We start from the raw sequence: 13,788 nt of genomic DNA on the forward strand, positions 1-13,788 counted from the left end.
GTATTGATTACATGAAAAAGGAAAGGAAGGTGGGAAATAAAGATGTTAAAATAAAGTGCCCAAGTGCAGATTTAAAGATCCTACAGCAAAATTTAAGAGCAGGATTGGATAAGCAGGTGGGATGTGTGGGGTAAAAGGGGGGGCTGGTGACTGACTACAAAAGATGGTTAATTTGTTAAAATGTTATTTTTTGTTCAACCTGAAGAGACTTTTTCATACTGAAACACACACACAAATTGGTGTGAATTAAACATTTTGACCTAAACCAAAAGCTCAGTTCCTTTTTAGACTTTTTAAATACCTAAGAAATTAAATTTTCCTCAATTCAAAAGCGGGACACTACAATTTGAGGGAGAAATTTTCTTTCTAGGCCCATGAAAGCAAAATCTTAAAATAATTTTTTTCATGGTTACAATTTCTTAAATTTTGGCCCAATTTGATACTTTGGGCCTTCCTCAAACCATGCAGTTTGCTTACTAAGTTATTTGTTTAGAGATTACCTGGTAATACTGCCGTGAGCATGAAGAGCACATGGTATGTGTATACTGAAGAGCTACGCACCTGTACCGAAATCAGCAGGCTGTCTTCCACCCAGACCATCTTTCAGCGCTGTTCCCTGCTTCTGAGGAGTTACACCTCCTGTCTGTAACTGACAACCCAGTATCACCCCGGCATTAGGAGCATATTTATATTAACGTCTCATGTACTTCCTTTGCTGCATGTTTGCACAGACAGATACTGCAGAGCATAACGGACACTGTATCAGACCACAACTGCCCCATCCTGATTCCTGACTTTGCCATCTGGGAATTTCGATGGGTGGCTCAGAGGTAAGCTCGTGCGTGGTAGGCAAGGCTGTTGTGCCTCTGGAAGAAGTGGGAGATCAACTCACTTATATGCTATTTGAAACTAAATGAGCCCACTTTTCTCTTATATGAGCAATTCTGTGCATTTTTTCCTGTAAATATGGCAAGGCATTTGCCATGCTTGTATGGTCCTACCTACCATAGCATTTCAGCACATGCAGTCTTCATGCATTTATTCCTATGGCAGTCCTGTGCATTTGGGAGCAGAGATGTAGAGGACCTGTGGGAAGTCGGGAGACTTTCTGAGAGAAGCACGATTTAGTTTGTGTTGAATTTTGCTTTGTGCGCACTGTGTTGCACTTCCTGAGCCCTGCCCAACCTTTGCTTTGCTTTAACCGAGACCTAGTGTGAGCAAATTACGTCTTTGGCAAAAAGGAAAAGAAAATTATACTAGTATCTTCTGTCAGTGTTAACAGTAGAAGAAAACACTTCAGAATGAGGAACTCTGGAGAGAGTTTAACTTTTTAAGGAAAATAACTTTGTCAGAATTATACTATCAGACAAACTTACTGCTGGGCCTGAGCAATGAGCTTCTAAAGCTTCCAGCAAATTTCTCATCTCAGACCACCGGCATGTTGCAGAGATGTCTGGATGAAATACATGCTGGGAATCTCAGCTAGTTTAGAAAAAGCCCGTCCACTTTTCTCACCAGGAGGAAGGTACTGACCTTATGCAAACTCTAGTGGCTGCATCACCTGTCTCCAAATTCCCCAGCATGTACAGTTGGGTGCAGACCCACATTTTCCCATCATTCCTGCTGGTGTGATTGCTGTGGCTTCAGCGAGGTGTTTCGGGTTGCTGCAGCAGGAGCAGACGGTACCCGATGGCCACCTCCTGCCAGGAGCAGTTCTGCAGCTGGTGTGTGGCCATCGCGCTCCTCTCCGGATGGCTGACTGCGCTTCAGCCGTGAGTGAAGTGATCCAGAAATCTCTTACTTACCTCACAGCAAGCATTTGAAGTGTGCGAGAAGCTTAATTAATTTATGCTTGTAAGACAGTGAGCTCTCCTGAGAAAAAAAGCCATGAGGGGGTGGGGAGATGACAGCCAAGTGCGGCTCGTGGGGATTTCTGATTTTTCTTTATAGCTGGCTGAAAACTTTCTGTCAAAATACTGACTGGTGTGGTTTCTGTCAGAGCCAGGGCTGGAGTTAGGCATTCCTCCTCTTGGCCATTTATTATGCCAAACAAGTGGATTATTGTCGTGTTTGCACAGTCAGGAGCCAGGGATCAGCCACAGGTGCCAACCCAGGTATCCATGAGTCTGAGGTAGGGTGTTGAACACATGGTTGGCTGAATTTTTCCACCAGGAACACAATAGTTTTGCACAAATGTGGTGACTTTTCTAGCGTGGACAATCTAAATCAAATGTTTTGACTTAGTTCTACTCAAATCACATCCTTTTAGTTTCAAAAGTAAAATTAGCAAAACAAAACATCTCTGCACAGAGCAGTGTATCTCCTTTCTCCAAATTCCGCACTCTCCTGGCATTTCTGCTGGTGTAAGTGCCGGGTATCTTCACTGGCCTGGATGGTGTAACGTGCTGGGCACTGCAGACTCACTGCTGGCTGAGCGGGAGTCATGCCTCAGAGGCTGACACTGAGCTGAGGTCCAAGCCTGGCCAAAGCCCAGCTCTACCCAAATCCAGGCAGGAGAAAGCCACTGTCATTTCTGTGCCAGCTGAGTTGCTGGACTGGAAAAGTCATTCCTTTAAGTAAATTATTAGTAAATGACTGGCGTCTATCTGGTGACTCTGTGGTCACCATCAATAACCCTAACACAGTCTGTGATCATAGCCCAAGAGAAAAGTAAAACAACTTCCTTCCAAAAAGACCATCGTTAGCTGGACTGATGTCAGCACAGCCTCACAGCTCCAAGGCTTTGACATCATCTCATAAATTAGGAAGATTTTCAGGCCAGACAACACTTTAGTAGTCTACATGGGCATCGAAGGGCTGCCGTAATAAGCCTTGTGAAATAAAACATTGACTATAAAAAGGAGGAAACAACTGGTTACCTTCAGCATTCAGGAACACGTATGAGGCCCAAATCAGCTTAACAGATGTGATTGGATCCCGGCTCCTTTTAGCATGTGCCTGGAGTTAGTAGCTTTTCAGTTACCAGTGGTAGGGGTGAGAAGAGACACCTGCCTAGGACGCATGGGAAATGGTAGCAGAGTAAGGAGGTGGAGAGAAAAAGAAACTACAAAGTCTTGCTGTCAGAGTGAAGTAAGGTTGCAGTGACTAATAGGTGGAATAAGTGTCTCTCTGCTTTACAAACAAATCATGACCTTAGTTATCTAGGCCCTGATCTTGCCTTCCCTGAAGTCAGTGCCAAAGTGCTCCTTGACTTCACCATTGCACAACAGGCCCCAGCCTGGTTTGTCTGTGAGTGATACTCTGGCCCTTGCAAATGATCCGTGGGAGCAGAGAGGTGAGCAAGTCGATATCGTTCCCTGTGCCAGTGATAAAGCTGATCTCACGGGAAGTTATTGTGCCAATGCTTTTAGCCAGTAAACTTTTGGGCAGCAGTCATGCAAATGTTCAGATTCATTTAGATATGCAAGTAGCTCAGGAAAATCAATGGAATCACTTAGATGATTAAAATTACTTTGTTCAAAGTGTTTCTAGCCTCTGTACAGGTCCTTGGTCTGTATGGATGGCTTGTACACAGATCTGTGCACTTGCAAAGATTAAAAAAAATATTTTTCATTAAGAGAACTTGCTCTGCTTGAACACAGAGAAGGTGACTATGAGTAAAGCAAGTTATTATTTTCCCACTGGCATCTGTTGTTTGCAGGTCTCTTTATGTTGTAGTGTACAGATGTTGTCTGTGAGAGACATGAAAAGCTGTTATGCCAAGCTCAGTGAGTCCCTGATGCTTGCAAGTGTGTTTTCTTTATTTTTAATATTTCCTGGAGAAGGGTTGAATCCATCCATGTGCAAAAGATTGCAATTGACAGAGAGCGGAGGCATGCATGTGTTTCAAGACATGTGCCTGGGGTGGCTGTGGTTATATAAGGGCTCTTTTGACACGGCCAATTACATAAAATGATAATACTGGAAAGGAAGGCAGTAAATGAATGCAGAGAAGGAATCTGCAGCAACGGAGCCTGTGTCACCACAGGTGACGGGAATGAAGCGGAAGAATGGTCACCAGGTTCATCCTGGTTAGGCCTGTCCAGTAATCCCCAGGTGCTGCTGACTTTGAGCAAGCGAAGCAGGACTCCTCCTGCTGCAGCCCCTGCGTTGGATGGCCGTCAGCAACCATATGGTAATGCCTCAGCAAGCACTGGGGAGGAATGAGGCCATGAAGCATCCCAGTTAATAAGATGCAATCTTTGCAAAGCTGTTTCTTTTGTTACATTTTTTAATAGAAATGTCTTCACTGAGCTGCAGGACGCATGGTATGTCCAGTTCTGCCACTGCAGTGGTAGAAGCGGGGAGAAGTACTAGTGCTTGTTTAATGATGCAGCCTGTGCACAGCCCGGAGAGGACATACGCAGGAATGCTCAGCGAAGCATGTGCTCTGGCTGCGGGAGCTCAGTCCCCAGGGTAGGATCCACAGCTCTGAAATCCCTGAAGCTGGCACATGGGATTGAGAAAGATTCTTCTCAGTGAAAATGAAGTTCAGAATTGGCTGGGCAGGCAGTAGGTGATCAGCCCAAATCCAAATGTGGACTCTTCTCAGCATGCAAGGAGGGCTTCACCACTAGAGCATGCTCACTTTTCTCTATAGGTGACACTCTTGCTCTGGCATCACTGCTGCCTCCCTGGTGTAATGGCACCGTGCCTGCTGGCGGGAAGGGAGAGAGGATGGGGGTTTGTGCCATTTGGCCTGTCCTACTGTATTGCAGGCAAGAAATCAGAGATCTCCCATGAGAAAGCCATAATGCATATATACTTCATGTGTTTTAACCTATGTCAACCTTTCCAGGTGTAAAGTCCAGCACTGTGACCAACCAAAGGGCCACAAAGGGCTAAATTTTATCCCTGGAGCAAATGTATCATCTGCTGTGCAGTTTCCAACGAGCCATGCTGTCTATGCAGCTTGCAGCACGGGCTTGGGGTGTAGTGACCTCTCTGTGACACAGCTCTTCTTCGTGAGACTCCTTAGTTCCGCAGTTCACTGCTGAGGACCATGTTTATGTCTCCATACTGATGCAGTCACAAGGTTCAGCCGCAAGAAGGAGCGCCCAGGTGTGGGGCAGAAGTCAGATTTGGTGGGGCTTCAGGAGGTTGCCTTCCTCTGGTAAATACACATTTACCAGCTTTTGATTGGTAACCACCTGGGTGAACTGGGGCATCGGGGCTTCTATCCCCAAATTGCCTGCTCGTGCATGTAAGCATGACACGGTCCGTGTCTGTCTCATCAGCTGAGAATGTGAAGTGCAGGCTGGTCACTTTTAATGCATTTCCAACAGATGGTGCTGTGATGCCAACAAAAGCTAAATGCATGCGTGGAGGAGAGGTTTTCGAGACAATTCCCTGCTCCCCATGCTTTCTCCCACGGTTTCCCAGTTGAATTGCAGTGGGTTTTTTTTCCCCCATAACAATCTGCACAGACTTTCCCTGGCTTCAGTGTTTATTCCTAACAGCCCAACAGGCCTAGCAGGAGCCAGCCTGCAGAACCTCCACCTTTCTGGTCATTCCATTTAATACACCTGCTTTTGCAGATGAGCTGTGACCCACAGACTTCTGGTGAGCTCGGTGTGGACACCGCTGCTGCAGTCCGCATCCAGTGATGTGGGAGCAGCTATGGCACATGCCATCAGCGTGGGGGCTTCGGCCAGCCCCTTGCCACACTGCGTGGCTGTGTTTTGGTATTGCCACCCCTCCTTCTGTTTAAATGTTATTTATGTTGCTGAGCCTTTTCTTTCTTGAGATAGTGGCAAGGCTTTTGATGTCCTGGGGCTTTGAAGACTCATGGGCTTTAGGATTGGCAGCAGTGGGGTCTTCATGTCTAGCTGTGATAGCAGTTTTGTTGGCAGTGGAGCCATCCTCACCTGGATGGTTTCGCTCCTGGAGCAATGTTTCTCGTGTCCTAGCTTTTTTTTCCTGACTCCTTTAAATCTTTTACCTACCTGCTCATACTGGAGGGGTGGTAAGATCCTGTTGCATGGACCTTCCCCAGGAGACATTTCTCTAGCTCTGCAGCATCATGTACCACCTGCAGCCTCTGAGGGAAGGCTGCTTCTCCTGCCAGCTGCTTGTCAGGGCCTGAGCACACAAATAGGTCTTAGTTGGCCCTGACAGCCTCACCTGGAGCCTCCCCTTCCCTCAGCTGTTGGCTGGGACCTCTATTTAAGCTCAGCCCAGGGGGTTTAGCCTTTTCCTGAGTGATGCTGCAAGGGTGGTAGTCTCTGGCTCAGCCACAGCCATGCCCCACCCCACCCCATTGTAAACTTGCCTGGTGATCTCAAGTCTTGTTGGAACCTGGCCATGGTCTCCGTGCCTGCTCTGCTCACCGTGCTCAAGTGCTGTGGAGTGGTCCCCCTGCCCTGCCGGCTCTTATCGTGCTTGGTCCTGAGGGTGCAGCTGCCCCTCGCTGTGTCCTGCCACCACTTGTGCTCTATTTCTGAACCCAAGAGATGCTGTAAGTGCTTCAGGCAAGGGAAGAAGCTATTTATGTGGGGAGGAGGTGGTTTGATTCCATCAGTGGTTGGGGAAGGGGAGAAAAGTGTGTGCTGTTAGTACTTATCTGTCTGCTCCCTGCTGTCATTCCTTGTGGGAGCTGTGCTTGAGAGGCTTAGGGTCTCCTCGCTGTTGGCCTTGTCGGAGGTACAGGATGTTTATCTGCTGCCCCTCTCTGACCCTGCCTCTGTTTCTGCATGACTTTAGAAACTCAGTTTCCCTCTGATGTCATCTGACAAATTGCGCCAAGGAGCAAGCCTCACAAAGAATATGTGAGTGGTGGAGAGCTTCCCCCTTGACAGTGGGGGAATTGCTTTGGGGATGTGCTCTGGGCTGAGCACCCAGCATTGCACCAGGCAGTTGCTGGGGCCCCATGTGGAAGCTTTGGTGCAACATCAGCTGTTCATGATTCTGAAAGACCGTTGGGGTCAACGTGTGTAAGTTTGCTTCTTATCTTCTTCATTTAAAACTGATATCCTTCTTCTATTCTCCTTCCCCTGAAAGACTTGATACTCTCAAAGCACTTCACAAACAAATCAAGTAATCGTTAGGGGCTGCCAAGGAACAATCCTGGGAAATGGAACTGAAAGTGAGCTTTTTTGATAAGGGCTGGAGACTCTGCTTCTTGCCTCAGTCTCAGCAAGCACACAGGTAAAGCCAGCAGTTCTTTTAACAGTGCTATGTAATGTTTCTACAGCCTCGGCTAGCAGGAATTTTGTGGCTGCACTGAGAGTTGCAGCTGGCTTTAGCGTAACCAAGCAGGTACCTGTCAATCCCCACAGCCTTGCACAGGCTCTGTGCTCTCACGCGTGAGAGACAGAGACGCGCAGTCGTGTGGAAGGTTATAAACGCTCCATACCTCGCCAGCCCCGACATCATGGCTTGGGCACAGAAGGGTCTGGGGAAGGCGATCCTGCTTGGCAGCGGGCAGAGGCGTTAGCAACGTGCAATTCGGGGAGCTTGCTCTCTAAAGAGGAATTTAAATAAGAAGTCGGTAAACTTTAAGCCACAAGGGTGGTTTCGCTGTGAAGTCTGCAGCAAGGGGTTGCTGCGGGTGCAGGGTGAGGGCCTGCAGGCTGGAGCAGCCCCCGGGGGCCGCAGGGAGGGCGCTGAGTGGCACCTCGTGTCACAGGGCCTCGGTCGGTGGCAGAGGGGACGACGTGTCTTCAAGAATGCAGTCAAACTGCTGCATCCCGGGGAATGTACAGTCCCGCTGCAGTCAACACTTAAGCACCGGGACTGCGGCATGGCCAGGTAAAGCTGGCTCTGGTCTAGGAAGGGCGGCGTGGACCTTCCTGTCCTTCCTCCCTTCAGCCTGCCCCGGCAGCGGGGTCCTCCCTCGCCTCGGCTTGGAGACAAGGGGACACCTTTCTCCCCGCACACTGAAATCACCCCTGGTTTCGGTACAGCCTTGCTCCGGAGTATCTGCAGCCTACCGATGCCGCGGGGAGGCAGGTGTCTGTCCAGGGAGCACGCTGTAGACACGCTGTGTCTGATTTGGGCACAGGATCCTCCTTTGTATAGCAGGATCAGGAGCTGCTGGCTAGGGGTGTGCTGTGGCATCCACTTGTCCCTAGAAGTATTCCTGGCCCTTCCGTGGGTGGGATTGACAGGTCAGTTCCCCCACTCTCTAGCCCCAAACACATGTCAGGAGCATCCTGGTGTCTAGTCCTGCTGTGGTGTGATGCTGAGTTATGGTGACATTAATCCTGGAAGGGCGGTAATGCAGAGACAGCAGATGTGGTGGGGGTGGTGCTGGGAGCTGGAGCAGAGGGATGTTTTCTGCCTTGCTCAGGTTAGAGTGTTTGCCTGAGCGCAGACCTGCACAAACACTCTAACCTGCTCACATGGCTTCCTCGTGCTCCCTGTGTGCCATTTTATCTGGGTGCTGCATCCTTGCGGTCTGCGTGCGCTGCACAATGAATTTGCTGTTGTTGAATAGTAATAGTGCTTAAAGTAGACCATAGGAAAAATATGAAAATACCTCCAAATAAAGAATTGAACATTCAAATTCACTTTACAGTAGTTGATTATGTTGCTACCCAGCCCCTTGCAAAGCCTGCGTGGCTCCCATCACCAGGAAACACTGCTGAGATGAGGTGTGCTGGAGCCATGAACAGCCTCTCAAAGCATTGATCAAATCCAATTATTAAGAGATCCAAAATGCAGCTCAGGCATTGATCTGTGAGCTGACAACACTCTGCTGGTTGGGCAGGACTTTGATCTAAATGAGCACCCCATCTTTCAGATCCAACTTCATTCTCTTGCCAAAAATTGAAATTGCCCTTTTGTATCTCAAGGCTATGAAATTAAGTGATTCATTTTCAGGTCATGTGCACCCCTGAAAAGCAGAGACTGGGTTGATTTTCCAGAAACCCAGGGGAACCCTTGAATAAATGCACAATCAAGTGACCGGTTCCCCTAATTAATGCTGACAGTAAAATTTGTTCCCTACCTCCATGTAGAGGAAATGATGCTGAGATCAATTAACGCTAATTTAGTTGAAATTACCTGGATATACGCATGGTCACACTTTGGAATAGTAAGACCATTTTGGCTGTATTCTCACATGAATATTTTCCCAGTGGATGCAGTCTCATTGCATTCAGAAAAAAAAAAAAAAGACTTTTGAATACTGGGTCCCTTCAAACAAATGTCTGTTAAAATTATCCTTAATTTCTTGGGCTGAAGTACCATGCTGGAGGGAGAGCCCTCGCAGTGGTGATGATTTTATTGTACTTCTGTGTGGCAGGTGAAAAGCTCAGCAAGGCAGCTAGTCTCCTTTCTTCTGTTCTTCTGCCTTTGGCCTTTGAGCTCCAGCTCGTAGCACAATGACACCAGAGGAAAATATCTGCTCAGCGGGGTATAGAGCAGTAACTTATGCCTAAACCAGCCTTTGTCACATACCACAGCTTTCAGGAGAAGCAGGCTGCCTCATCTTAACTTGTTCTTTCCATCCTGCCCTTACAGCAGCATCGGTGGGGCTGAGGTTTCACTCTGCCTTCTGGTTTTCAGGATTTGGCCCCTGCCTTCACAGGGAAACACTGAAACCTGGTGGGTCTCTGCACAAGGTCTTACTCATGCAAAGCACCAAAGCTTTGGGGCTTGCTCGCACACCTGGTGGTTGGGATCTTGGCAAACACGTCCGGGATTAATGACGTTTCCAATCCCGGAGCAACTGTGTCATTATTCATGTGGCTCTGCTGCTGCAGTCGTCTGAGCGGGTGACCCGATTTGCCACACATGGACCTCCCACGGATGGGCCCCTTGGAGATTCTCATCTCTGCTGGTGTCACCATGAACTCGTCCCCATTTGGCTCGGCAGGTCCGCGCTGGCCCTGAAATTCCAGCCCTGCAGCCCCCGTTGGAGTTCTTAAACCTCTGATTGAGGGAGGTCTGACGGCTGAATTACTTTCTGCAGGTTTTCAGGCCTGTAAGGTAGGATTTTAGCCTGTTGCTTGCCTCTCATCTGATTTCTGTCCACTCCCGAGCTGCGATCCTCCCGGAGGGCTGTGAGTGGTGGCCGGCCCTCCTGGGACCGCGGGGGTCCGCAGGGAGGAAGCTTGGCTGAGTTGTAGCGACGGGACGCCATCCCTTTCTCCTCCGCTGGGAAAAGCACGGGGAAGGCAGGTTGCAGTCCGCCCTCGCGGTGAGCGGGAGCACCTCCGCAGCTGCCCGCTCCAGAGCGTGTCTCCGAGCCCCGGGCCCCCAAAGCTGAGGAGGAGTTTTGTTCCTGATGGCTCCCCCGCTCGAGCACCGCCTTCACCAGCGGGACGGCGGGCGATAAGCCCGGTCCCGCTGCAGGCTGTCCGCAGAAGAACCACCGGCCTGGGCCGCGGCCCGGGGAGAAGCCGGGTTGCCCAAGAGGCGCAAGCGAAGCATCGCCTTGAGGCGAGAGCCGGGCTGCCCCGGGGCTGCGCCGGTGGCACTAGGTGGCACCATTGAATTGGGAGCGAGGAGACGGGACACGCGGGACTGGGGACACGCGGGACTCGGGACACGCAGGACTTGGGCCCCAGCAGCCGTCTCCCCAGGGAGAGCCGCCCGGGGCTATAGCTTCTGCTGGGGTATTTTCTGCCACAGCTTTAGGCCGTGTGCCTTTTCCTAGCACGGCGGGTCTGTGCACCCCTCGTGCTCGGAATAAGCGACCACCAGAGCTGCCTTTCCCCCGGCCTCCCCGCGCCGTCGGCCCTTGGAGCTTCTCCCCTCTTCCCTGCTGAGCAAGGAGGGGACAGGTCCCAGCGTGGCCGGAGGAGCCGTGGGTTCATCTGAGCAGGAGTAAAACACGACTGCTGAATGTCGCTGCTGCCTCTTCATCCCTCACCGGCACCCCTACGGTCTTGCTGGGTAATTAGCTCTTCTGCCAGCGAGAAGGAGAGGTTTTTCCCTTTACCTGTTTTACTTTGTCATCTTTCCATTTCTGGCCTTTTATCTCGATCTCGCCCAGCATTGCAGGGTATTTGCTATAAACTAGTGCTTTGCTCAAAGCCGACCTGTACCGAGAGAACTTGCTGTGGTGATACGGACAGCGATATGAGCAATAACTGCAGGAAGAGCTACTCCAAAAAGATTTTTTCCTACAAGATTTTTATTAAAATATAATTTTAATCAAAGCATTCGCTGGAACATCTAGTTTAAATTGGAAACCAATACTTTCTGGGGGTATTTTGATTGTAAATATTTAATGTCACACTTCTGCTGTAGGACCTGAGTGTAAAGTAATGGAAAAATAGTGCTGGGAGTAGGAAGGAATAATAGACTATGTGCAGAAAATTTGAGACTATCAAAACTAATTAAAATAAGTTGCTGTAACTGAGTAATGATTGATTAAAATTTGCCATTATGAGAACAAACATTCTTTTATTGCAGGAAAAATGATTGTTGCCTACTTGTTCCCTCTCGCTAACACTGTGATGATCAGGAGCAAACCCAGTGGAGCGGGGCTGTGCTAGCCTGCTGCTGGAGGGGAATGGGGCTTGTGATTCTGGAGGGTGCCAGCGCAGGGGGTAGGATTAGTCTGAGCTCCTTCGGGAAGTGCACACAACCTGCAGCGAGTCCTGGGGCTGGTGGCAGCAGCAGCAGCACGTGGGGCAGTGTGGCCTTGCAGCTCTGCACGTTGATGAGCATCCTTATTTCTGAGTCAGCTGAAGCTTTTGTTGCTGTACGCATCTTAAAAATGTTGCTCTTCAGTGCTGACTCATCAAAGATTGTGCTGATGAGGGTCCTGTCAGGTGGTGGGGCTCAGTGTCCCCTGATTTGTACTGGTGGAAACCAAGAACAACTTTCTAGGCCTGGATATAATCCCAGCATAAGAAGGGTGGGAGAGCAGGCAGCTTGTGTGGGGGCTAACAGCCAGTGAGTCTGTCCTGCTCTTGTGCTGTTCGCACTCAAGCTTGGCAGTGCTCGTGGGCTGACTCGAAGGTAAGTGGTGCCCTCTAAGCTAGTGAGTACATAAGTGCCCCTGGAGAGCAGAGGAGCTCTACACTGACAACCCAGGTGGAAATGAGCTGCAAAGTTCAGGGCTGAGCTTTTCCCAGTGTCTGGGTTTGTCCTAGTTGATGTTCTGGTTTGGATGAGAACGAAATATTCACGCATGCAGCTGTGTTTCAACAAGTATTGCTGTTGATCTGCATGGTGTGCTCCACCTAGCAGAGCATGGTGTCTAGTATGAAGTGCTGGTGTCCAGTGTCACAGGACCTGCTAGACTGTCTCAGCTGGGAATAGTTTCCTCATGGTGGATATTCAGGGTTTCTAAACCCTGGGGAGTCTGCCAGCTGCTCCCAGCATCCTGGTGGCAGGAGGGGCTCCAGCAAAGGGGACCTGCTGCGGCCACATGGCAGACAGGAGTGTGATGCTGGCAGGATTAGGTATCTCCCCAATGGATCTAGAAATCTGTGTCTGTGCGCCCCCATAGATAGTCTCTGCAGCAGTCCTAAGCAGTCATCAAGCTGGGAAACCCAAGGTGACCTGAAGGGAGAGATGATACATCTTCCCCTTCTATACTGCTGGCTGCAGCCTGAGCTGGACCAGCCCCAGAGCTGCCCAGGCAGGACCTTGGGCTGACTCAGAAAATGCAGTGCGAAAACCCTATAGTTACTCCTAATGGATTACTCAAAGCTTAGGTGGTGGTTATATTTATTATATAAATACATTAGTCCATTACCCATTATAATACTGTAAGTATATATTAATAATATGTCATTATATGCTTAATGTAAGTTTTTCTACCTCTGATTCAAGCTTGTCCCTCTATGGAAAATCACTCTGAGCTCTTCCCTCCTGGTCTGCTGCCTGCCCAGCACCCTTGCCTGACTCCCATCCCAGTTTCTCTCCCTGGTAAGGGCACCAGCTGAAGTACAGTGCAAAAAAACTCATTTCCCCCTAAAATATAAAACATGTCAGTGATTTAGAGCAGTTGCTGCTGCTGATGTTGGTGCATGATTATTTAGGTTAAAATGTGTTCAGCTTTTTGACTTCCCATTCAGAAAGCGCGTGACAGGGAATAACAATGGATGAGTAAGCACAAGTTTTGGCAGGTGGAGTTAAAGATGTTGCCTGAGATTTGGCATGAGGAGCTTTTTAAAAAACTTGTATTATCTCTTTAATGCCATAAAGTATCAGTTAATGCATTGAATAGACTGTCATATAGGGTATCGGGACCATGATTAGGCAGTTCCTCAGACTTCGCCTGTCAGCAGAAAGATATGCTCTTTGGCACCTTTTCTGAAATAGTTCACTGAGACTTTGTTTCGGGGAAAGACAGATAAAGTTTTTACTAATTAGACAAGGAGGACTTGAGAAACCAAATGGCAGGAGTGATAAAAAGTGATGTATGATGGTGGGGAAAAATGCTAGAAGCTGCAAGGGATAGAGCTAGAGACGTGGGTGGGGATGGAAAGAATCTGAAACGAGCTGAAAAAATAATTGGCACTGTTTGTTCATCTTTTCTTCCCATTTTGCTCTTTGCCTAACCCCTAATTGATTAGACAGACTGACCCATCCTTATACCAAAAGGTTATTTCATCTAAAAAGTGCAGAAGAGACACTGAAATCAGAACTCTGTTAATTTGTGTGTGCTGGTGGCAGTATTTAGTGCTGCCTGGTGTCAGTGACACTGACTGGTGAGTCTGTAGCTGCTATTTTCCAAGGGAATTTCAGCTTGCTGGGTGTTGCCTCCTTGTCCAAGCTCACCTGAGCTCTCCGGTCTGCTGTGCAGTTCCTCTCTTTACAAATCCATTGCTGGGTATGAACCTTAGCTCTAGGGAAACAAGTGTTCAAATGAGACCCCAGGGG

The sequence above is a fragment of the Haliaeetus albicilla genome, chromosome 22 (assembly GCF_947461875.1).
Source record: "Haliaeetus albicilla chromosome 22, bHalAlb1.1, whole genome shotgun sequence".
Classification (NCBI taxonomy): Eukaryota; Metazoa; Chordata; class Aves; order Accipitriformes; family Accipitridae; genus Haliaeetus; species Haliaeetus albicilla.